Source organism: Pongo pygmaeus, chromosome 22, assembly GCF_028885625.2.
Source record: "Pongo pygmaeus isolate AG05252 chromosome 22, NHGRI_mPonPyg2-v2.0_pri, whole genome shotgun sequence".
Lineage (NCBI taxonomy): Eukaryota > Metazoa > Chordata > Mammalia > Primates > Hominidae > Pongo > Pongo pygmaeus.
In genome coordinates this window covers 923819-949923 of record NC_072395.2, presented here as the reverse complement: position 1 = coordinate 949923, position 26105 = coordinate 923819, and the positions used below count along the sequence as shown (strand labels likewise).

Below are 26105 nucleotides of genomic sequence, written 5' to 3'. Positions count from 1 at the left end.
TGATTGAGACCTGTCTCACATACTTTAGAGTTCACAAAAGTATGCTTTAGTGAACACTCACATCCATTTGTTCTTGATCTTTAAATGAGTGTTACCATAATATAAATTCCTTGAATGGGGACCCTTGAATCTAAGAGTGTGCATAGTGCATAGAGTCATATTACCAACCTTATCCCCAAACAAGTGATCTGATTGACTGAGCCAATAGTATTTGGGAATCTTTTCCCCAAAAATAGATGGTATGAATTGAAATATTCCCTTGCATGGCATGTTTAAAATACTTCTACCGTTACACATACCGACTTATCAAAATTATCTGATCTCTGTACCTATAAAGCAATGCTTCCCAGCCAAGTTCACATACACTGAGAAAGTGTCTCACAAATAACTTTTAAGTAATAACTGATACGAAATCTGATGTTATTTAAAAACAAAAACAGAGGAAAGTCAATATTCCTCACATAATAGCATCACTGGTGCCTGAACTGAAGTTTGCTGTCTAGAGTAGGAGACCAAAAGATGATTTTAAAGCCGCTGGGCCAGGTAATATATTTAATCTGTAGCCTTTGGGACATATTCTATTGACTGGCAAACAGAGCATCCATTCATAATCCCTTTGACCCTGCATGTCTCTTCTATAAAATCATGGGGGAAAATCAAAATACTTTCTTAATGTTCCTTAAGTCTACGGTTGTCATGGGACAATATTTTGAACAATTAGATGTAAGTGTAAGACTTCTGTTTATACTAGAAAGAAGAGAAAAGATTTGGTTGGTATTGAGGATATGAGATGAATAAGGGATATTGAAAATGCAATAGGATCAATGAATTGTAGAAATTGATGACGTCAATATCACAGTAAACCATAGGAAGATCTGGCAAGAGAATATGTAGAGCAGAGTGTAATGCCTTAAATGGAGACTATGGAGGGATTGCAGCTATTGCTAATTTAAGGCCTATATTATGACCATGGAAATGAGTACCCAAAGTAGGATAGACAAAAAAGATGACCAGAGGCATGGAAGTCAGCATATATCTCTTAAATTGTAAAACATTTCATATATACTTAAAACTATGAGAATAATTTTTGAACACATCCCAGATGCCCAGGTTTAACAAGTGCACATTCACTCAATAGAATACAACACAATCATTAAAGATGAATTTTATGAAGAATGTGGGGAACAGCAAAATTAACTTATGGTATATTACTAACTGAAATACTAATTTAAAATTTACACATTATTTAATAAAAAGCAAATACCTACATAAGTATAAAATAAACCAAAATGAAAATGTTTACATGAGGGTGGTGCTAGTAGGATTATAGTAAGTCCTAACTTAGTTCTGAACTTACTTGTAATGAGGTCCTGCCACTTAAAAAAATAAAGTTCCAGACACTTTTAAAAAGTCACATTTATTGTAGTGCAATGTACATACATTATAGTCTACTACTGTTAAGTATATAGTTCAATGACTTTTAACAAATATGTACAGACAGGTAACTAACAACACAATCAAGTTACAGAATATTTCCAACGTCTCAAAAACTTCCCTAGGAAGCGGCAATGATGGTTAGTGTGTCCAACACAAGGGCTACGGGAGTACAGGACCCAAGAAACTATCAAACCCAATGATGAAAACCCTGCCTCATTCCCCAACCCGGGACTCAGGAAACTCCCCTAACACTAGAAAGCTCTACTTAGTTGAGGGAAACACAAACACTTTCAATCCTAATCCTCCGCCGGATGCCACCTTTCCTCCTCAAGACAGAGGGCCTTGACCATCTTTGGTCCCTCACCCAGGGTGAGGAGGCGCAGAAGCCTTGCTGGGGCTCAAGTCTCGCATGCAGCATGATGGCTGCAACTTTCCCTGGAGCGCAAGTTCCTGCGACTCACGTCCCAGAGTCCGGAGTCACACGACAGGGCCACACCCTGTACTCCCGAAGAGGAAGTGTTGTGGACTCTATGAAACGTCTGACCCACACTTCCCAGAATGTTTAAGCGGAACGACGACAAGGACTCCACCAGCCTGGGCGAAAATACTTCCGACTACAGTTCCCAGAACACCCAGCACGCTAGTGCTTCTGCCTTCCTACAGCTCATTCTGTTGGTTAAGTGCGTTCAAACTGAAGGTCACTTCTGTATCGCGATTAGCGCTTGGGCTTTTTATTTTTGTAATTTTTTTTCCTCAAGAAAAAACGAATATGTGAAAATATAAAGAAAATATAACTATTTGGGGATAAAAGTGAAGGTTTTAGTATGAAAAGAAACACACTTTAGCGGAAAAGTGATGAGTATGAGAAAAAAACAAGATTCTAAAATGGAGTTGGGCTGTCCACTGGACATAACCTTAAGGAATACGGAATCTCAGACGTGTTTTACCTCTCTTACCTCTTTATATGTGCCTGTAGTCATCTAGACCTCTGCTTATGCTATCTGGCATGGACAATTTATTTCAAGATGCCAAGAATCCACAATAAATTCCGAGGACAAATCAGTCATGAAATCAAGCACAGAAAGAGCAAGTTGTATCTGAAAAATGAAGGAAGCTGTACTGGCAGGAAATTTAGAAAATATGATATGGAAAATGGCTCCTGTCTTGAAATTTTTCGCGTTCAAATCAGGCTTGGAATTGGCTGTTCCTCTGTTGCCAGTTGACCTCATATATTTAACATGAACGTATCTTTTCTACAAATCTGTTTAAGCCATGTGAATTTATTGTTATTCAGGAAGAGGTGGGTAGGTTGAGATGGGAGACGGACTCCAGATAACTATAACAAGTCAACCTACAGGAAGTATGTACTTACCACTTTCCTTCTGGGCAGGAAAAAAATTTTTTTAACGAAACTTTCGATATTAACACAAAAAGGCAGAGCTTGCAGTGAACTGAGATTGCGCCACTGCACTTCAGCCTGGGTGACAGAGGAGACTCCATCTCAAAAACAAAAAGAAAAAGAAAAAAAAGAAAATGATAACATGAAACACCAAATGCTCCTACCCTAATTTCAACACTTCCCAATATTTTGCCATACAGGCAATATCTATGACTATTGAATTTCGTTACTGAAATATTTTAAAGCAGATCCCTGGCCTTGTCCCTTCCCAATACTACCTGTATCACTTAAAAATAATGATGTTTTAACATAACCATGAAATCGTTACCTTATGAAATAAAATTAGCAATTCTTAGTATTATCTAATATGCATCCCAATTTGAATCCTGTTTTTTTGGGGAAGAAATACTTTTACAGCTGGTTTATTCCAGTCATTATCCGAATATTTTGATTCATTGTATTTGATTTTTATCTCACCAGGAATTCATTTACTCTAAAATTATGCCTCCACCCCAACCCTCCCACACACAGCACCATCACCACCATTTTTTGTTTCCTTGAACTGTTGGGGAAACAAAAATGTCAAATTAGGTGTCTAAATTCTGGATTTGTCTAAAGGCATCCCCATATTTTTTCCTCTGCTCTTTTAAATGTTCTATAAAGTAGAAATTTGATGTAAAGTCTACATTAAATACAAGTTATTGGTTTTTGCAATACTTCATAGAAGGGACTGGAAATATTTGAAACAGAAATCATATTCTCTTCCACTAAAGTCAATGAAAATCCTCAGCAAGTTTCCCTCTGAAGAGAAAGACAAAAATAAATAACAACAAATATGCAAAAAGAGACAGATTAGAATATGGAAACCATCATAACAAATCAGATTCTAGACTGAGTACAATTTCTCATACCCATAATCTCCAGCACTTTGGGAGGCTGAGGTGGGAGGATTGCTTGAGCCAAGGAGTTTGAGATCAGCCTGGGCAATACTGTGAGACCTTGTCTCTGCAAAAAATCCATTAAGGTAAGCTAGGTATTTGAGACTACTTTTATCTCAAAACAAGTTTGAGGTGAAATTTGCCAATTCCTTAAGGTAGAAACCTGAGAAGCTGATAGTTGGATTCTAGGAGCTGCCAAAGATGGGGTGGATAACTATGGTTTAAAAAATCACTTGGGGCACGGTGGCTCATGCCTGTAATCCCAGAACTTTGGGAGGCCAAGTTGGGCAGATCACGAGGTCAGAAGATTGAGACAATGCTGGCTAACACGGTGAAACCCTGTCTCTACTAAAAATACAAAAATTAGCCGATTGTGTTGGCACACACCTGTATTCCCAGTAACTCAGGAGGCTGAGGCAGGAGAATCACTTGAACCCGGGAAGCAGAGGTTGCAGTGAGCTGAGATCGTACTACTGCACTCCAGACTGGGCTACAGAGGGAGACTCCGTCTCAAAAAAAAAAAAAAAAAATCACTTGGGTTTTGTGTATAGAACACCGAAGGGCTGCATCCTAGGAGTAAAGTTGAATGGGAAGTAGGTCCAACCTGGCAGGTATTCAAATCCAAATCCAAGTCAACTCCATCCCTGACCCTGTATTGCTTGTAAATCTGGCATAAATAAATAAAATCCTCTATAGAGATCCTAGCCATCCAATTATTTTTTTAACTTTTTATTTTAAAATAATCACAGATTCATATGAAATTGAAAAGATAGTAAAAAGAGGTCCCACGTACCTTTCACCCAGTTTCACCCAATGATTATACTGTCCCTAATTAAAATACAACATCAAAACCAGGGAATTATTTTGATACCATGAATATGTGTAGTTGTATGTTATCACTTGTAGACTGATATAGCTACTACCACAATCAAGATAAATAACTATTCCATCACTGCAAAGCCCTCCTTCTTGCTACATCTTGATAGTCACACCCATTCTCCACCCTTCCACCATTCCTGATATCTAGAATCAACTAATCTGCTTTCTATCTCTATAATTTGGTCATTTCAAGAGAGTTGTACAACTAGAACCATAAAATAGAATCACATTTTTCACTTAGCATAATTATCTTAAGATCCCTCTAAGTTGTGTGTGTATCAATAGTCCATTCCTTTTTATTGCTGAGTAGTATTCCACGATATGGATGTACCACGATTTGTTTAACATTTACATAGTAAGGAACATTTTGGTTGTTTCCAGTTTTTTGCCATTATGAATAAAGCTACTATGAACTTTCATGTGCAGGTTTGTGTACATTTGTTTGTGTATGTAAGTTTTCATTTCTCTGGAGTACATGTCCAGGATTGAAGTTATGGGGTGGTATGGTAAGAATATGTTTAATTTTTTAAGGAACTCTGAACTGTTTTCTGGAGTGACTCTACTACTTTACATTCCCAACAGAAACTTATGAGACTTCCAGTCTCTTTACGTCCTTGCCAGAGTTTGACATTGTTGCTATTTTTAATTTTAGCTGTTCTAATAGATGTGTAGTGATATTTCATTGTGGTCTTGATTTATATTTCCCTAATGACTAATGATGTTGATTACCTTTGCATGTGCCCCTTTGTCATACGTATATCTTTTTCAGTGAAGTGTTTGTTTAAATCTTTTAGCTTAAAAAATTGGATTGTTTTCTTATTGAGTTTTGAGAGTTCTTTATATGTTCTCTATACAAGACTTTTACACATATATGATTTGCAAATAGTCTATCACTCCCTAGGTGGTCTTTTCATACCTGTATAAGAGTTATGATTTTATTTTTTGAAAATTATTTTGTTAACAGTTTTGGGGGTCCCACAGAGATGCCAAATAGATTGATGTAACAAATCCAGGTGATGTTTGTCACCAGAAAAATACACCTCAGTGATGGTCTTAAGCCCAGTTGCATTGTCTCTTGGCTCTCAGAGGTAAAAACAAAGTGGCAATAGAAATTTGTTGATCCTCTGTTTTTCTCATTTTAATTTTCTTCTAATTTTGTCTTTCATTTTTGTTTTGTTTTGTGTTCACTTATGGCTGATAAATTTTCACCACTGGCAATAATAATTGGGAATTTTTTATGATCTTCTTTTTAAAGTGACTATCAGTGTTGCTCCCAATGTTCTCAACTTTTTCAGAAATTATCCTTGTCAAAAGGCTTATAGTCTTAGACAAATTTATATGCTACATTTATTCAGCTGCTGCAAAATATGATTCAACTAACTCATCATCAGTAAATAACTTTTCTTGCTTAACAGATTAGCCACTCTAAAATTTACTTTGGTTATAGCCTCATTTTCATTTGTTATTTTATAAAAGTAATTCTGCTTTCATAAGATATTCCATTTTAAATTTTTTATTTTTGGTCATAATTATCTGTGATTTGGAAATATTGGGATAAAGTTTTAATCTGGCAGTAATAATGTTATAATTTTTCTTCTTGTGCAGCTGTCACTGCATAACAAACACAATAGTCAGCTGTCTGATTCTATAACAAAATAATCTACACTTTACTATACCTTAAAAGCATAACATTCAAAATTTGATTTTCTCTTCTTGTTTTGACATGATGGATATGCAAAATAAATAAAATATCATAGTAGAGTGATACATATGGCACTCAAAAATCTGTTAACTTGTAATAACTGTGTGACTGTGATTTATGATACACTGAGTAGCAGTAGGAAGTGATGAGAGCATTATATATTGTCTCTATCATAAGTACACAACTGTACCAGTATAATATGAAAATAGCCACAGACAATATGTAAACAAATAAGCATGACTGTTTCAACCAAAATTTATGAATGCTGAAATTTGAATTTTATATACTTATCATATGTCATAAAATATTCTTCTTTTGATTTTTTTGACTATTTAAAAATGTAGGCTGGGTGTGGTAGCTCACACCTGTAATCCCAGCACTTTGGCAGGCCGAGGAGGGCAGAATGCTTGAGCTCAGGAGTTTGAGACCAGCCTAAGCAACATGGTAAAACCCCATCGCTACAAAAATGCAAAAAATTAGCTGGACATGGTGGTGCATGCTTATAGTCCCAGCTACTCAGGAAGTTAAGATAAGAGGATTTTTTGATCCCGGGAAGTTGATGCTGCAGTGAGCCAAGATCATGCCACTGCACTCCAGCCTGGGCGATGGAGTGAGACTCTGTCTCAATAAAAAATGCAAAAGCCATTATTACTTCATGGGGGTATACAAAAACAGTCAGTACACCATATTTAGCCATTAGGCCAGAATTTTCCAGCCACTGGCTTACCCCATCTTACCCAGAACCAGAATTCAAAACTGATCTATAAAGTCAACACAATGTTTATCAAATTTACAGCAGATTTTTGCAGAAACTAATAATAAGATTTACATTGAAATGCAAAAAACAGCCAACTAAAAAAACTAGAATAGTCAAAATTGTTTTGAAAAGGAAGAACATCATTAGAGGAATAACAGTATCAGATTTCAAAACTTATTCTAAAACTCCAGTAGTCAAAACATAGTAATAGCTTAATAATATTTATATAAATCAGTGGAACAGAAGTGATTCCAGAAAATAGAGCCAAGTACATATGATCAGTTTATTTTCGGTGCAGCCACAAAAATAATACGATGGACGAAAGTTGTTTCAACCAATAGCACAGAACATCTGGATATCTATTCGAAAATTATGAACGTCAACACTTACCTCACATCATACACAAAAAGAACTCACAATAGGTAACAGACCTAAATGAAAAGCTAAAACTACAAATGTTATACAAGAAAATATAAGAGAAAATTTTCAAAACCTTGGGATAGGCAAAAAAAGATTTCATAGGTAGGTAAAAAAAAGCACAAAATCTAATTTAAAAAGATAAACCAGAACTTCATCAAATTGACTTCCCCTCTTAAAGACATAATTAACAAAATGAAGAGGCAACCCAAGACTAGGAAAAATATTCATAATGTATTTTTCTGAGAAAGAATTGGTATCTAGGCTATATTAAGAAATCTTACAACCCAACAATAAGGAAACAAACCAACAAAAAACAAGCAAAACTTTCAAAAGTTCTTTTCCAAAGAAGATATAAAATGACCAATCAGCACATGATAAAATGACTGATAACCACATCATTACTTATCAGAGAAATGCTAATTAAACCACAGTGAGATAACACTACAAATAATCCCAATGACTAAAAATCCCAAGTGTTGGTTAGCATGTAGAACAAGTGACCTTGCATTGATTGCTAATGGAAGTATAAAGTGGTATAGTCATTTTTAGAAATGGTAAAGTTAAACAGACACTTAGCATATTCACTGTTACTTGCCTTGTACCAAAAGTATAATTCTTAAAGATGTGAGATAGTGGTTTGAGTACAAACAAAAATGGGCTGGGTATGGTGGCTCATGCCTGTAATCCCAGCACTTTGGGATGCCGAGGTGGGTGGATCATGAGGTCAGGAGAACATCTTGGCCAACATGATGAAACCTCCTCTCTACTAAAAATACAAAAATTAGCTGGGCATGGTGGCGGGCGCCTGTAATGCCAGCTACTCAGGAGGCTGAGGCAGGAGAATCACTTGAACCCAGGAAGCGGAAGTTGCAGTGAGCCAAGATCATGCCACTGCATTCCATCCTGGTGACAGAGCAAGACTCTATCTCAAAAAAAAAAAAAAAAAAAAAGGTCAGAGATTTCAGTAATAAACATGGAAGATAGGAGAATCTGGGAATGGATATACCTAGTGTAGTATAAATGTGACCTTTAAGATCAGTAAATAAAAAAGGGACTTCTCAATAAATGTTGAAAGCCATGACTATCCAATTGGAAAAAATTAAAATTAGACTTGTGCCTGACGCCATTTAAAACATATTCTTCATGTTTTGAAAATAATTAGTGCCTGGGAGTATGGGAAAGTTTTCTTTTACAAAATCATTATACAAAAATTTCATAAACATATTGAAATTTTAACCACATAAATTTTTTTAGCTAAGTTGCCCAGGCTAGAGTGCAGTGGCTATTCACAGGTATGATTGTAGCACCCAATAGCCTCAAACTCCTGCTCTCAAGTCATCCTTCTGCCTCCCCAGTAGTTGAGACTACAGGTATGTTACAGGTATATGCCAGCCCACACAGCCCAACCACATAAAGAATTTAAGTGAACAGTAAAGTACCTCATTCTTTAAGTTAATAGACAAGGACCGGCAATTCTTCATAAAAATAACATACACTTAGCCTATGACAGCAATTCAACTCTTAGGTATTTATCCAAGAGAAATCAAAGCATATGTCTGCAAAAACGCAAATACAAGTATATTCTTAGTAGCTTAATTCAAAATTTCCAAAACCTGGAAACAAATGTTCACCAACGTGAGAATGGGCAAACTGGTAATTTCCTGATTACTCTGAACGTAAAAAGAAGATGACAAGCATAATAATATAAATGAAGTTAAAATCATTATGTTAAATGGTGGCAGCTTCTATCGAAAACAGAATGGCAGATCCTGAAAAAATTGAAAATACATTTATCATATGATCCAGTAATTCCACTTCGGGGTATGTGTTCAAAAGAATTGAAAGCAAGGTCCTGAAGAGATATTTGTACTCCTATGTTCATAACAGCATTATTCACAGTACCCAAAAAGTGGAAGAAACCCAAGTGTACAAAGGAAGAAAATTCTGACATATTCTACAACACAAATAAACCTTAAGGACATTATGGTAAGTTAAATAAGCCAGTAACAAAAAGGCAAATACTGGGCCGGGTGTGGTGTCTCACGCCTGTAAAATCCCAGCACTTTTGGGGGCCGAGGTGGGTGGATCACAAGGTCAGGAGATCGAGACCATCCTGACAAACATGGGGAAACCCCATCTTTACTAGAAATACAAAAAATTAGCCGAGCGTGGCGGAATGTGCCTGTAGTCCCAGATACTCAGGAGGCTGAGGCAGGAAGATGGCATGCGTGAACCCTGTAGGCGGAGCTTGCAGTGAGCCAAGATGGAACCACTGCACTCCAGCCTGGGCGACAGAGCGAGACTCCATTTCAAAAGAAAAAAAAAAATGTCAAATACTGTATGATTCCATTTATGTGACTCAGAGAAGTCAAATGCATAGAGACACAAAGTATAGTGGTTGCCAGTGGCTGGGAGCAGGGGAAAATTGAGGGTTGCTCTTGAATGGGATAGAGTTTTAGTTTTGCAAGATAAAATGAGTTTTGGAGACTGGTCTTACAACAATGTAAATGTACTTAACATTACTAAGCTATACACTTAAAAATGGTGAAGATGGTAAATTTCATGTTATGTATATTTCACCAGTAAAAAATTGTAAAAAGCTGAAAGCATTCCAGGTAGCTCTAGTTTGCATCTAAGATTAAGAGACATTTATTTCCATCAAAAACCAAGGATCTGAAAGTAACCAATTTATGAGCTCAAAAGTTAGCCTGACAGTCTCACAGATGCTGGCACAAGACAAGAGACTCCTGGCTCTGAGACAAAGGACTTTATTAGTCACAACCACAGCAGTAGCCAGAGTGTCATTCTTTGCAATGATTTTTGGCATTCTAATCCCGTAGAGTGACTTGGAAGGCCAGGTGCTGCAGGCCTAGCAGGCTGCGTTGTAAGAATAGAACCCTAAGCTTAGGAAACCTGAATCTTTTATCATAGCCCATGGGAACAAAACCACTGCCCTTCGCCCTAGAGGGAGACACTGTCTTCACTAGAGTGGGCCATAAACAAATCTACTGCTCTAGAGGGAAACACTATATTTTTGTTTCCTAAAATGCACCTTTGAAAAGACAGTGGGGAACAAAGGTGACCAGTGTCTCCACTCAAAGACATGCAGAAAAAGAAAAGTAGATACTTAAGTAACCATAGTGTCTGCAGAAAAATAAAAGAAAAAAATAAGGGAAGTAGATACAGAGAATGAGTGGGGAATGAGGAATAATAACTAATGCTACATTCTAATTCAAAGCCAGTTGACTTCAGAAGAAAAAGGCCAATTCTGGGGTTACATCTCCTCTGTTGGTGGTATGCTAATAAATGTTTAATAAATGGCTCTCCAGAAAGAAAAGTATGTACATTATAGAAGTTTACTATAAATTTTACTAACATAGAATGTTTTTAGAACAGAATTTATAAACAATAATAAAAAATGCAATACGCTTTATTATAAATTACTAATTTAGAAAACCATGTTGAATGAAAAAAAAGCCAAATACAAGAGTATATTACAGTATGACTTAATTTATATAAAGTTCAAGAATAGGCAAAACCAACATATGGTGATAGAAACCAAAACAGTGATTATATCCTTTTTTGGAAAGAAATGAAGGGAAAGGGGCACAAGGGAACTTTTTGGGGTAAAGAAAATGTTTAAACTGTTGAATGGGCATTATTCACAAGGATATGTACATTTTTAAAACAAATGTTGTTAAAATCTGCACTTTATGTAAATTATACCTGAACAAAATGAGTTAAAAAAATGACAAGACAGATCAGACACCTTTGGTAGCTGTTACTATGTGCTTCTGTGGGCAGTCTAGTGGAGGCGCAGCCACTGATCCCAGTCTTCCAGGTGCATGTTATTTGTATTTATTACCTGCAGTTTTATGAAGAACTAGTGTTAAGTAGCCAGTGAATCCAGCATCAGTTATTAAAATGACTATTATTTCTCCAACATATTTCAAGGCTGATAAACTGACTCACTGTATACATGTGGATCTCTTTTTGGACTCCCTATTCTTTTCCATTGATCTATTTTTTCTCTCCTGAGCTAAAACTACACTGTATTAATTATAGAAAATTTATAATAAATGCTGATCTCTGGTAGTGTAAGTCCACAAATGTTGCTCTTCATCAAATTTTATCATCACACATAAGGGACTTTTTTTTTTTTGAGACAGAGTCTCTCACTGTCGCCTGGGCTGGAGTGGAGTAGTGCGATCTCGGCTCATTGCAACCGCCACCTCCTGGGTTCAAGCCTCAGCCTCCTGAGTAGCTGGGATTACAGGTGCCTGCCACTATGCCCAGCTAATTTTTTGTATTTTTAGTAGAGACGGGGTTTCACTATGTTGGCCAGGCTGGTCTCAACCTCCTGATCTCGTGATTCACCCACCTCGGCCTCCCAAAGTGCTGGGATTAGGATGAGGTTTTATAGGGAAAACACATAAGCTAGGGGTCTGGAAGAGAACGCACAGGACCACAATTTCTCTCACCACTTGAAGAATCACCAAGGCCTGGGTGAAGCAGGGGATAGACCACACCTCACCCCTATGCTTTTATCCTTCTTAAAGAGCAATTGTGAAGGCATCCATGTTGGTGGGGGAACAAATTGACTATGAAGGTAATCTGGACTACTAAATTAAGGCAGAAAATCTGGCTTTAGTTGTCAGATCAAATGACTAACTGATCCGACAGATTGACTAAAACAGACAATCTGGCTTTAGTTGTCAGAGCTTCACAGAAGTTGCATGAGATAGCCAGGTTCTAACACCTCCCATCAGAAAGAGAAAGCCGCTGGGAAGTTGAGCTCATGTAAAGCCCTTCCCACTGAAGAATGTGGGAGTCTGAGGCTCCAGATAGCTCCTCACCTAGGCATCCCAAAGGGAACTCCCAGAATTACCTTTGGACAATTCTGGTTTTCACACAATTGTTATTGTCAATGAAACATTTTGGCTACATTTTATAAAAGACACTTACATAGTGATGCTATGAATTTTCATGTGCCAATTTTGTGTGAAACCAATGTTTTGACCTGATAATTTTAAAACAGACTTCAACTGGTCAAATTTTACAGGTGAATTTGAATTTTATGAGTAAATAACATTATTCTCTAACATAAAAATAGTTCCTTCGTTTTCCTTCCAATGATTATGTCTCAACATTTTTTATCTTGTCTTAATCCCACTGCATGAATCTAGGCCAGTGTTGTGACTTGCTTTAATCATTAGAATGTGGTGGAAGTATTATTGAGCCTGTTCTCTGATGAGGCCTTAAGAGATCACAGTTTTTGCTCTTGAAACCCTGGCACTATGGGACCAACCCTAGATTGGTCTTCTGGAGGATGAGAGACCATGATGACAGAGAGAACTTCATTGTCTCATCTATGACCATCATAAAACAGCCAGGCCCAGATGAGCCATCAGCTGAATTCAGATGCATGCACAAAGCCCAGTTAAGGTAATCTAGCATGTCCCACAACAGAACTGCTCAGCTAAGGCCAACTGAACTTGCCAGCTCACACTTCATGAGCTAAATAAATTTGTATTTAGAGCTACTCAGTTCTTGTGTGTGTTATGAGGCAGAAGCTAATAAGCATATTTAGGATAAATTATACATGAGCAGAGTCTGTTATGCTTTTATCAAACCATTGGATTTGACATGCTCATATTTATTTAGGATCTCTGCATCTACATTTGTAAATGAGATTGGCTCCCACTGATTGGGTGCTAGACTAATTTCTGCTTTTTCCATGCTACTTTGTTACAAGAGGAAAAGCAAACAATGTTATGAAGTAGGGAGACAATCCTGTTAGCATCATATATTTAAAAACCTTAATGTGATATGCAAGGGCTGCTCCTGACCAAACTGGAGTATTGCCTGGGACACCTCCACCAAGGCTGAGGGCTGAGTCTGTCATGAGGGAATGTAGCACCCATTGTAAACCCCAAAAGCTTCCTGGGATAATGTGTATCCCAGATTTTTTCTCTAACCTACTGTTTGCGTAGGAAGACTGGAGTATGTAGTGGACATGGACAATAATATGTGGACATGTTTATAGATCTAGATCATTGTTGATAGAGTCATGTTATTCCATTATATGGGATGCCTTAATTTACTTAATCTCTTACACATGAAGCTTCAGGTTGTTTACGGTCTTCTCATTGCAAAATTCTTAGAATATATTTCTTTCTGAACCCATATTTTTCCACTCATGTAATTACATCCTAAAAATACATTCTGAGAAGGAGGATCATTGGCTCAAAGACAATGCAAATTGTACATCTGATATATATAGACAAGATCCTCTCCAGCAACTTTGTACCCGTTTTTTTTCCCCACCAACTTATGTAAGAACACTCATTTCCTCATTTCTACTGACATAGAATTTTTAAAATACTTCACTCTTATCCACCTGATCAGTAAGAAAATGACACTTCAGGGACGGTTTTATTTGCACTTGACTGGCTATTCTATTTACAAACTATAACTGGCAGGAAAATGTAATGAAGGAAAAACTAGGAATAAACCATGATCCAAATGAAGAAACCTATAAGTCAATTAAAACAAAAAAGGACATTGTTTTTGAAGAAAAAATAAAAGACATTGTGGGCTGAGTACAGTGGCCCACACTTGTAATCCCTGCACTTTGGGAAGCTGAGTTAGGAGGATCACTTGAAACCAGAATGAGACTAACCTGGGAAATAAAGCAAGACCCCATCTCTACAAGTAAATTTTTTAAAGAAAACATTAGCTGAACATGGTGGTATATGCCTGTAGTCCCAGCTACTCAGGAGGCTGAGGGAGGAGGATCACTTGAGCCCAGGAGTTCAAGGCTTCAGCAGTGAGCCATGATCAGGCCACTGCACTCCAGCCACCTGGGTGACAGAGCAATACCCTGTTTCCAAAAAAAAAAAAAAAAAAAAAGAGCAAAGAGATCGCCTCTCGAATTCATCTGTTATCCCCAATTAAATGACAATTTTGGGAGGAAGCTGACAGAAAGAGCACCCTTTAAAAACCCATTATTATACAAGTCTGCTGAGAAGAAAACTGCATCAGTCTGAAATGAACACTGTTGGTTTTTTACATGTTATTGCTCACTTTAGTAAATGTTAGCTTTATTCAATTAATTTTATTAAGACTAACCACAGAACACCTATTCTAGTTAATTTTTAATCGTATTTAATGTGTGCGCTGACAAATTTATTCAGCTCCCACACTACAGAGTTTCTCTATTGTATGAGATTTCTTACGTCTGTGGGTTGTACTTTTCAGTAAAGTTTTACCACAGCTATATCATCTTGAACATTTCTTTTTGGTGTACACACCAAAGAATGAAGGTTATCACTGGAGAAGTCCCATCCATACCATTTTAGATGGTTGCACTGCCACATCAAGCCTTAAAGACTTAAAAGCTTTGAACTCTGAATTACAATGTTGCTTCCGTATGTGGACTCCAATGACAATGAAACATATTGCTATAAAATCCCTCCATGCTAGTCAGGATGGCCTAGGCAATGCTGCAGTAAAAATTAAACCACTAAAAATCTCAGTGGTGAGACACAATGAATTTTTATTTCTTACTCTAAAAAGAAATCCAACACAGATCAGATAGCGACCTTCTATCGACACAGTCTGGTATAAGCAGCCTCCAAGGTCACCTTGGCAGGGATAGAGAAGCCTGAGGATGTTTATAAAGGCTAGACCTGAAAGTGGCTTGTATCACTTTTGCTCACACTCCATTGGCTAGAACTCAAACATGGGCACACTCTTAACTGCAAGAGTTACTGAGGAATAGAGTCTTCTTATTTGCAAGGAAATGGAACCAGTGTGATTAATACAGCACTGCCTTTGCCGCATCCTTCAAATGTCACTTCTGCAGAGCTTCTTGCCTGTGCAGAGAATCTCATAGAAAACCTGAGTACTAATATTCTTTCATAGTAAGAGCATTGGTTTCATTTCTGAGCACACTTTTGAATGTTCTTCATACAGAGAATATTTTTCCGTTGGGGACTAAAAAAAATCTAGGGACTTTGGCTAAACTGAAGACCTTACCATAATCATCCCAATTAGAATTTTTTTCCTGGATACACCCTTTAATGGAAATTTGACCTCTAACTACAAACACTACCACAAACCACCCATTTGTCAAGAGTAACCTACTTTGCCATTGTAGCATACAGAAGTTCTTGAAATCCACAATACTTGCCTGGCACACCCCAGTGCAGCGGGCTGACATTGTCGATGGCATTGTCCCTGTCTTTTGCTCCCCCAGCCCTCCCACAGGCTGAGTAAGCTTCTATTATCTGGAATACAGTGTGGCTTCTGTTTTCCTAATTTAACCCTGACTTACTACGTTTATAATGTTTCTCTCTGCTCATGTAGTCTTTGGTGAGTCAGAAGGTCTTTGCCATGCTCACAATGTGTGTACTGTGTCTCACATATATGCACTCTCTGTTGTGCAAGGAGGTGTGAATTACGACTGAAGCCCTTACCACATGCCTTACACTTATAGGGTCTCTGTCCTGTGTGGACTCTGAGATGAACATGAAGATCTGAATTCCGGCTGAAGCCTTTACCACACTCATCACATTTATATAGTTTCTCTCTGGTGTGATCACTCTGATGGAAGTGAAAATATGAACAGTAACTAAAGCACTTTCCACACACTTCACATTTATATGGTTTTTCTCCAATGTGAACTCTCTGATGAGTGTGAAGTACAGAGCTATAAGCAAAATCCTTTCCACACACATTGCATTTGTATGGTTTCTCCCCTGTGTGGACTCTCTGGTGAATGTGAAGCTGTGTACTTTGGCTGAAGCCCTTTCCACACTCACCACACTTATAAGGTTTCCCCCCTGTGTGAAACCTCCAGTGGACTTGAAGAACGGAGCTTGAACTAAAACACTTGCCACACTCACTGGATTTGTAGGGCTTCTCTCCAGTGTGGACTCTCTGATGCATAAGAAGGTTGGAGTACTGTTCAAAGCCCTTCCCACACTCTTCACCAATTGTAGGGCTTTTTCCCTGTGTGTACTCCCTGATGAATACAAAGAAGTGACCTAAATCCAAACGCTTTCCCACATAAGTCGCATTTGTAGGGCATCTCCCCTTTGTGGACTCGATGATGGTTGTGAAGGGAGGAGTTGCACCTGAAGCCCTTGCCACATTCTTTACATTTGTAGGGATTGTCTCCTGAGGGGACTTTCTGACATCTGGGAAAGTCTGAGCTCTGTTAGCAGCCTGTAGGCCATTCATGGAATTCATAGGGAGTCTCTTCTGAGTGGCTTTTACAATGAATGATAAGATATTGGCTCCGACTTAAGTTCTTTCCATACTGGTCACATTTATAAGATTTTTCTCCTAGGTGAGTGCTGTGATGGACACGAGGATCTGTATCATCTGCAAAGGCCACCCCACAGTTATTACATGTGAAAGGCTGTGGTAAAGCATGGGCCGCATCATGTTGTTCAACTGTTGATTTCATACTCAAGTTTTTCCCACAGTTGGGGTGTCTACCAGGGTCCTCTCCTTTACATTCTTGGGACTCATGATGATCACGTGAGGTCCAATTGAGGCTGTCATCATGCCAAGCACGTCTGTACAATTTCTTTTCCACGTAAATTCCTTTATATCTTCCCTGAGATTTCTGGGGCTCGGTCATTATGTTGGCTTTCTTCCAAGATTCTGGGGTAAGAACCTGTGTCAGGCTTTGCCATGCTGTAATATCTCGATTTTTGATAATGGCATTTACTCCATAGTTTTTGTTTTCAGAAATCTGAAGAGACATGCCTGCCCACTCTTCACAGAGGTAAACATCTTCTAAATGTGGGGAACACTGTTCTTGAAGGTTCATGATATAATCCTGACTCACACTTAAATCCCGGATCCTTTGTTTCCAAATCTGCCAGCAATGAAGCACTTCTTGAGAAAGGCAATTTAACCCCTTTTCCTGAAGATTCAAAATGTTTTTTTAATCCCGTCTCCCATGAGAAGAAAGAGAATTTGTGAATCACCTGTCCAGAGGTTTTGAGAAAATGAAATATTATGATGGGGTGGGAAGTTGTCCCTGGCTCCCATTGACATGTGAAACAGTTAGAGCAACAATAATTCTAACCTGTGAGCTTCCAATTAGAAATCAAGTATTGTAGGGAAATTAAGAGAAATCTTGGCCAGGTGCAGTGGCTTATGCTTGTCATAGCAACACTTTCAGAGGCTGAGGTGGGAGGGTCACTCAAGTTCAGGAGGTTAAGACCAGGCTGGGCAGTACGGTGAGATCGCATCTCTACAAAAAAATTAAAAATTGTCTCGGTTTTGCCTATGATCCCAGCTACTTGGAAATCTGAGGTTGGAAGATTGCTTAATCCTGTGATGCAGAGGCTGCAGTGATCCAAGATTGTGCCACCTTATTCCAGCCTGGGTGAAACGGCAAGACCTTTCAACCCCCACACAGCAAAAAAGAATAAAAGACAATCTTAGGAAAAATTTATGAAGGAAGAAATTCACCTCCCCGCTATAAGAGTAGTCAATAAAAAGACTTTAATAATCTTGCTACAAAAAGTATGGGAAAGGCTCCGATTTTATGTAGTATATGTGTGTATAGAAATAATACATATTGATGGAGTGTTTTTCATATGTTGGGCAGAGTAAGGGACACAAAGGGTCACAAGAGGTTTCAGAAACAAACAGGTTCTATCTCCTGATGGCTTCCCTTCCTTCACATCACTGTCATATGGAGGACTATCATGTATGTTTGTGTACAAATTGCACAACTCTACATGGTGAGCCTTAAGGGGAAGGGGATAAAAAGGCAATGGGGATTGAAATAGGGATAAACACTGTGAAACATGGTCCTGGCATTGTGCGGGGATGCATATGTAAACCTCTGAGACAAGCTCTAAGAGACAGTCTTTTTATGTTCCCCGAGGTTCTTTGTCTTCATGAAAAGATAGAGACCACTCAGATCCTATATTCCATTTCCTTAAGTTCTGACCTTTTAAGTTATTGCAGAATCTCAAACAGCCATGACTATGAGAATGGGGAACAGATACTGTGGATTGTCAATGGCCTGGCACCCAGGGAAGCAAGATTGTGGTATATAACAAACCGGGGGCTGAGGCAGAAGAGGATGATCATATTTTTGGGACCCTACGATGGGTTTCAAAATGGCATGAATATCATGATCAAGTCCCACTGGATACTGCTTCTGGTTTAAGGTCCTTTCTGGGTTGTTTGATTGAAAGTGACTTTAGTTTATAAGATAGTATCAGGGAAAGGGAGACCATGAGCAGCCCCAAGTGGGCTTTAAGCAGTGGTTTCCCAATTGTTCTGATTGTAACCCCCAATAAAATCAGCACTGTGATTCAGTAGGAATAGGTACGAACATCAACACACACTGCTCACTAAAACAGAAGTTTTATCAGCTGATACTTACATAAAATGTGCAATGAACTTTGATAAATTCTTTTGTTTTCTGTTCTATTAATCTATTTTGCTTTTTAAAAATTGCTAGTTATGACACAGTAATTTGATTTCAGGACTCACCAAGAGGGTTTTATCCTGCAGCCTGAGAAACAACTGCAGGGATATGCAGATTTATGTAGAAGGTCCTGTGTTTACAGATTACGCTTTGGTTTCACGAGGTTATTTATTAAAAACACAGGACCTAGGGCAAGATTAGGAGGGCTCAAATCCTAGTTCTTCTTATAAGCTGTGTGATTATGGGCAAGTTATTAATTCTGTGACTCAGTTGTTTCATCCATTGATATGGTTTGGCTGTGTCCCCACCCAAATCTCTTCTTGAATTGTAACTCCCATAATTCCCAGCTGTCATGTCCCATAATTCCCACATGTCACAGCCCCCACACAGAGTCCCTACCAGGGCACTACCTAGTGGAGCTGTGAGATGAGGGCCACTGTCCTTCAGACAACAGAATGCTAGATCCGACAGCTTGCACCGTGTGCCTGGAAAAGCCACAAACACTCAACACCAGCCCACAAAAGCAGCCGGAAGGGAGACTATACTCTGCAGAGCCACAGGGATGGAGCTGCCCAAGACCATGGAAACCCATCTCTTACATCAGCGTGACCAGGATGCAAGACATGGAGTCAAAGGAGATCACTATCGAGCTTTAAGATTTGACTGCCCCGTTGGATTTCAGACTTGCATGGGGCCTGTAGCCCCTTTGTTTTGGCCAAGTTCTCCCATTTGGAACAGCTGCATTTACACAATGCCTGTACCTGCACTGTATCTAGGAAGTAAATACATTGTTTTTTTATTTTACAGGCTCATAGATGGAAGAGACTTGGCTTGTCTCAGATGAGACACTGGACTGTGGACTTTTGAGTTAATGCTGAAATGAGTTAAGACTTTGTGGGACTGTTGGGAGGCACGATTGGTTTGAAATGTAAGGACATAAGATTTGGGAGGGTCTGGGGTGGGATAATATGGTTTGGCTGTGTCCCCACTCAAATCTCATCTTGAATTGTAACTCCCACAATTCCCATGTGTCATGGGAGGAACCCGGTAGGGGGCGATTGAATTATGGGGGTGGGTCTTTCCTGTGTTATTCTCATGATAGTGAATGAGTCTCATGAGATCTGATGGTTTTTAAAAGGGAGATTCTGAATGGGCGCAGTGGCTCACACCTGTAATCCCAGCACTTTGGGAGGCCAAAGTGGGTTGATCAGGAGGTCAAGAGATTGAGACAATCCTGGCCAACATGGTGAAACCCCGTCTCTACTAAAAAATACAAAAATTAGCTGGGCATGGTGGCGCATGCCTGTATTCCCAGATACTGGGTTGGTTAAGGCAGGAGAATTGCCTGAACTTGGTAGTTGGAGGTTGCAGTGAGCCAAGATAGCACCACTGTACTGCAGCCTGGCTACAGAGCCAGACTCAAAAAAAAAAAGGGGGGGGGTAGTTTCCCTGCACAAACTCTCTTCTCTTGTCTACCACCATGTGAGACGTGCCTTTCACCTTGCACCATGACTATGAGGCCTCCCCAGGGATGTGGAACTGTAAGTCCAATACATCTCTATCTATTGTAAATTGCCCAGTCTCGTGTATGTCTTTATCAGCAGTGTGAAAACAGAGTAATACGTCCATAAAAGGGGGATAATAACAGTAACTATCTGTATTAGTCCATTCTCATGTTGCTAATAAAGACATACCCAAGACTGGGTAATATATAAAGGAAAGAGGTTTAATTGACTCATAGTTCCATGTGGCTGTGGAGGCCTCACAATCATGGCAGAAGGTGAAGGAAGAGCAAAGGGACATCCTACATGGCGGCAGGCAAAGAGAAAGCCTGTGCAGGGGAACACCAATTTATAAAACCATCAAATCCCATGAGACGTAGTCACTCTCATAAGAACAGCACGAGAAAGACCCCTGCCCCATGATTCAGTTACCTCCCACCAGGCCCCTCCTACAACATGTGGGAATTATGGGAGCTACAATTCAAGATGAGACTTGGGTAGGGATATAGCCAAACCATATCTCTATCTCATAAACTAAACTTAGGTAACACATAACTGTATATGAACCTCTGAGAAATGAAAACGAGGTTAGATATTTATCAAAAAGTAATCAAATAAGCCAACACTTAGATTACACTTACTACGTACAAGTAAGTGTTGGCTATTGTAACTGCCAACCAAACCAAAGTTCTCCCTTTGTTCATTTAACACTGGTTTATCCAAAACATTGGATAAACATGGATTTTTCTGCAGAAGCAACCCATAGATCAAGGCTCTTGGTGATGTGTGAATTTTATAAGTCTCATTCTGAGAAATACAAGGAAAGAATGAGAGCCTACATGTGTGATTAGGGGAGGGAGTGATTACTAACTGCATTGAATGCCCACAGGCCAGGGGTATGAGATTTGGGGAGAGCTCCCTCACAAACCCATCACAATGGGCTAGATACTCACACTGATCTGTAAAAACTCATTAACTGCAGGGTTCTAACCTGCACATGCATCTCTTAGGAGTTTTCTTTCCAGTGGTCAAAGTTTCTGTTTGTGATCTAACTGGAGTTTTCTATCTGGTATGAAACGACGATTTCAGGACACAGGTCCAGTGGTCTGATGCTCAGTTACTCACCCACTGAGATGAGGTTCCTGAAGTTTTCCAGCATCGCATCTTGGTACAGGTTTATCTGGGTTTTATCCAATAGAGCAAGCTCTTCCTTGGTGAAGACAACAGCCATGTCCTTGAATGTCACCCTTTCCTAAAACATCAACCACATGCCACGTCAATCATCCACGCAAATGACTGGTGTTAGTCTGTTTGGGCTGCCTTAATAAAATACCACAGTCTGATTAGGTTAAACAAAATAAAATAACTTCTTACTGTTCTGGAGTTTGGAAAGTCTAAGATCAAGTATCACCAAGATAGATTTCATTCAGGTTTCTTCTCTTGGCTTGTAGACAGCTGTCCTCTCACTGTGTCCTTACATGGCAGAGGGAGAATGAGAGCAAGCTCTGTTGAGGATCTCTCACTAGGATATTAATCCTATTGGATCAGGGATTCCCAAAGGACAATATTAATCAAATTATAAAATACAGCCCAGGAAATAGGCACAGATAAATCTATACTAAGGTGTTGTGCTGATACACAAGTCTAGTACTGTTCCATGAGTTCATTTCTCATCACACACCAAGATTTTGTATTTTCACTTTTTCATGGCAGATTAATCTATTTTTATCATGTTAAAAGGAACTAAGAAGACAGGGTAACTAAAAGCCTGGCTCCTAGATTCAAAAAACACAATAGAGAAAAGGGAGATTATTAGGATAATTAAGAACACTTGGATATCAACTTGGTATTAAAAAATATTGGTATCAATGTGAAATTTCTTGAGTATGTTAGCAGTAATGTGGAAATGTAGGAAAATGCTCTTACTCTTAGGAGATACAAGCTGAAATATTTAGGGATGAATTATAATAATGCCTGCAATTTATCCCTAACTGGGTCATCAAAATACAATATAGATATGTGTGTATATATGTATATTATGCATATGTTTGTGGGTGATTGTCAACAATTGGTGAATCTAGGTGAATATTACACATTATGCTATTCTTTCATTTTCCTCATAAATTGAAATTTCTCAAAATAAAAGGATGTGGGGAATAATCTGATATTAATAACCATCTGCTAATCAAGAAACCAATTTTTACATAAAATATTCCTATCGCTGCATATATCACACTGCTGAGAGTTAAGTATTTACAGATATGTTCTCTCAATAGACTCCGCATCTCTAAATAATGCAGAGCTTTCAAAGGAAAGTTGTAAGCGGTTACAAAGGACGTCACAAAGAATATGTTCCTAACAATTGTCCAATTACCCAAATCTGACAATGATTAAAATCAAAATCTAGGGGAGTCAGCACGGCTGTCCTAATAGCATCACTCTCTCAGTAACACTACTGTATACCTTCTTCTGTGGGAGGCAATAAAATCGAATTTGAGTTAATCATTCAGGAAATACAGATACCCTGAAGTCTACTTGGGGTGTTCAAATGTAGGGAGAAGGGGTTAGGGATAGAGGTTCACCCAGCCTATGCCCCATTCTCCCTTCTCTGCCTCAACTATAGAGCCTGGGAAAACAAAACACTCATTTCTCCACCACCCTTGTAGCTGGATGGATGCCTTGTAGGAAGCCTAAGCAGCGATTGTCATAGGATGCAGATACAAGGAGAGCCCCAAAATATTAAGAAACCAAATTTATCAACGAATAAACACTTGCAAAAATCTATAAATCTTTTCCTGTCTTAAGTATTCTTGTATAACCATCTATGAAGTATTCTTGTAAAACCTTGAACCTGAATCTATTCAAGCATCTGGCGCTTCCACTTACAAGAAATACTGTGGATAGATAACACATTGAAAGATAAGAAAAGGAAGCAAACAAATGCATTCCAAACATAGGAAAGAACACAGGACACCAAACTTGGTTTCTACAACAAGTCAATAGCAGGAGAGAATAAAGTATAGGGGCAAATTTCTCTAGATTAAAAGAGATTATGAGACACAACAGCCAACTATATGATAGTATAGATCTTGGTAAGATCCCATTTGAACAAACCAACGGTTAAAAAGAATTTTGAGATAATCAGGGAAATTTGGTTATTGTCTGGGTATTAGATAATACCAAATAATTATTGATTATCTCATTAGTCAATATTTTAGGAAATATATACTGAAATACATAGAGAATGTGGTAAATTAGATTGCTGTTTAGAAATATCCTCTTCCATACTCACTAATCCCACTAAAGGACCAGAGTGTGTTTTCTTACCCCTTTAGTTTTGACTTGGCAATGTAACTTACTCTGGCTATCAAAATGAAGCAGAAGTGAGAATGTGCCAGTTCTAACCTGGGCCTTGACAGATCTCACGCGTTCACTTGCTCTCTTGTCCGTCTTTCTTCACTATGAGGGCACACCCAAACTAACCAAAACCAGCAGAGTGCTACCAAATATTCATGGCATCGGCTTTAGGTCCAGGCCGTAACCATTGAGGACACTGTTATAGGAGGTTGGAAAAATGGTGACCTGGATGTAGCGGTGAACATTTGGTAAACTGTTGCTGAAATTTAGAAGATAGAAAATTTACCTAATGAATCTTGGACTTGGGCAAGATGGTTTTCAGGCAGAAGGATAAAAGTATGAGCTCATTCATTTTAGTTGCATATATAATAAAGTACTATACAAAAGTGATGTGCTCAGAGAAAAACCAATACAGTGTAAAATAACATGCCTCTTTAAAATACTCTGGGAAAGAAAAAAATGAAAAAGAGATTAAGCAAATCTCTTTGGCAAAAAGTTAATCATTGAAACTGCATGATGGGTACTGCAAATGGAGGCTCATAATACCATTTGTTCTTTTTGTGTACTTTCATAATTAATTTTTTTCATGATTAAAAGAAAATCCTTCCTCCACACTGTGATGGTGTTTTCAATGTGACAACTTGGCTAAGCTACAGTCCTCAGTTATTGAATCAAACACTAATCTAGGTATTGCTATGAAGATAATTTGTAGATGTGATTTAAGTCCATAATCAGTTTACTTTAAGGGAGATTATTCTAACTAATCTAAGTATGTCTGATTCAAAAAACTAAAAGGTCTTATGAGCAGAGCTGAGGATTCCCTGAGAGGTGGAGAAATTCCACCCATAGACAGTGGCTTCAGTCAGTGTCTAAGAGTTCTAGCCATCCTTCCTGAGGGACTGCCATGTGGATTTTGGACTTGCCTAGTTAGCCTCCATAATCATATAAGTCAATTCCTTAAGATAAATCTCTTAATATATATCTCTTACTGGTTCTGCCTTGCTGGTTGAACTCTGACCAATAGATACCCATTCAAATCTTGTTACTTATCGAACAAGACCAGTGACATTTAGAGTATAGTCATGTATATGCTGCCCATGCACTCAGATGCTGCAGCAACACCAAATTGCTATAAAAGTTTCTGAACTTACTCTTGATTCTTTTTCCCTCATGGGGCAGTGATAAGCAGTTCATGGACTGGTACTGGTACATGAACCACACTTAGAGTAGCACCAAAGTAGACATCTTGAAATCTGTGAGTTTGTTTCTTCACTTCTATAAAGGGAGTCAAACCATCTGCCTCACAAAGTCATTATGAGCAAGATGAAGTACCTAATACATAGTAGTCATTCAAAAAATGCTGACCTCCTTTCAGAAAGCAGAAGTGTCTGGTTCCTCAGAATGAACAGTATATTTAAAGACAAAGAAACCCTTAACTTACCTGGAACTTAATCATACCATCTTCCTTTTGGAAAGGGCAGGATTCTGAAAAAGCAGAACTGCAAAGAAGAAAGAATCCATGAGATCATGGATTCAACAAGTTATAAATGAACATTGGTTCCTTCCTTATCTGTACAAATTTCTCACAGTTCCTTCTTTCCCTAGATATCGTCTCTTCTCATTCTGAACAGATTGAACTCCCACCTCCTCAAGACTTCCCTAGATTTGTCCCCAGTCCCTCAATCTCAGACCACTGTGTAACTCCTATCTCTCTCCCCAAGCTTTTGGGTCAAAACCTGCACATTCTTTTCCTTTTCTTAGATTTGTGAATGAACTGACATAATCTACATCTGTATTATGCTGGAAAAAAGGCTCCAGAATTGCTGAATAAGGGAGCAATCTCAGGGCTGGGCACAGTGGCTCACGCCTGTAATCCCCAGCAATTTGGGAACCTGAGACAGGTAGATCACTTGATGCCAGGAGTTCGAGACCAGCCTGGCCAACATGGTGAAATCCTGTCTCTACTAAAAATACAAAATTAGCTGGGATTGGTGGCGGGCACCTGTAGTCCCAGCTACTCAGGAGGCTGAGGCAGGACAATCACTTGAACCTGGGAGGCAGAGGCTGCAGTGAGCTGTGCTTGCACCACTGCACTCCAGCCTGTGCAACAGAGACAGACTTTGTCTCAAAAAAAAAAAAAAGAAAAAAAGAGAGAAATCTCAGGATGACAGGGGCCTTCTGCTATTTCCACTTTTACATGCAAGACTTGACATTGTATGGCCAGGCCTGTGGTCTAAAGAACTTGCA

General features: G+C 38.7%; 1 pseudogene; it reads right to left on the bottom strand.

The window, feature by feature from the left end:
• Positions 1 to 26105, bottom strand: part of LOC134737559 (zinc finger protein 285-like) — a 31489-nt pseudogene that overhangs the window by 1739 nt on the left and 3645 nt on the right.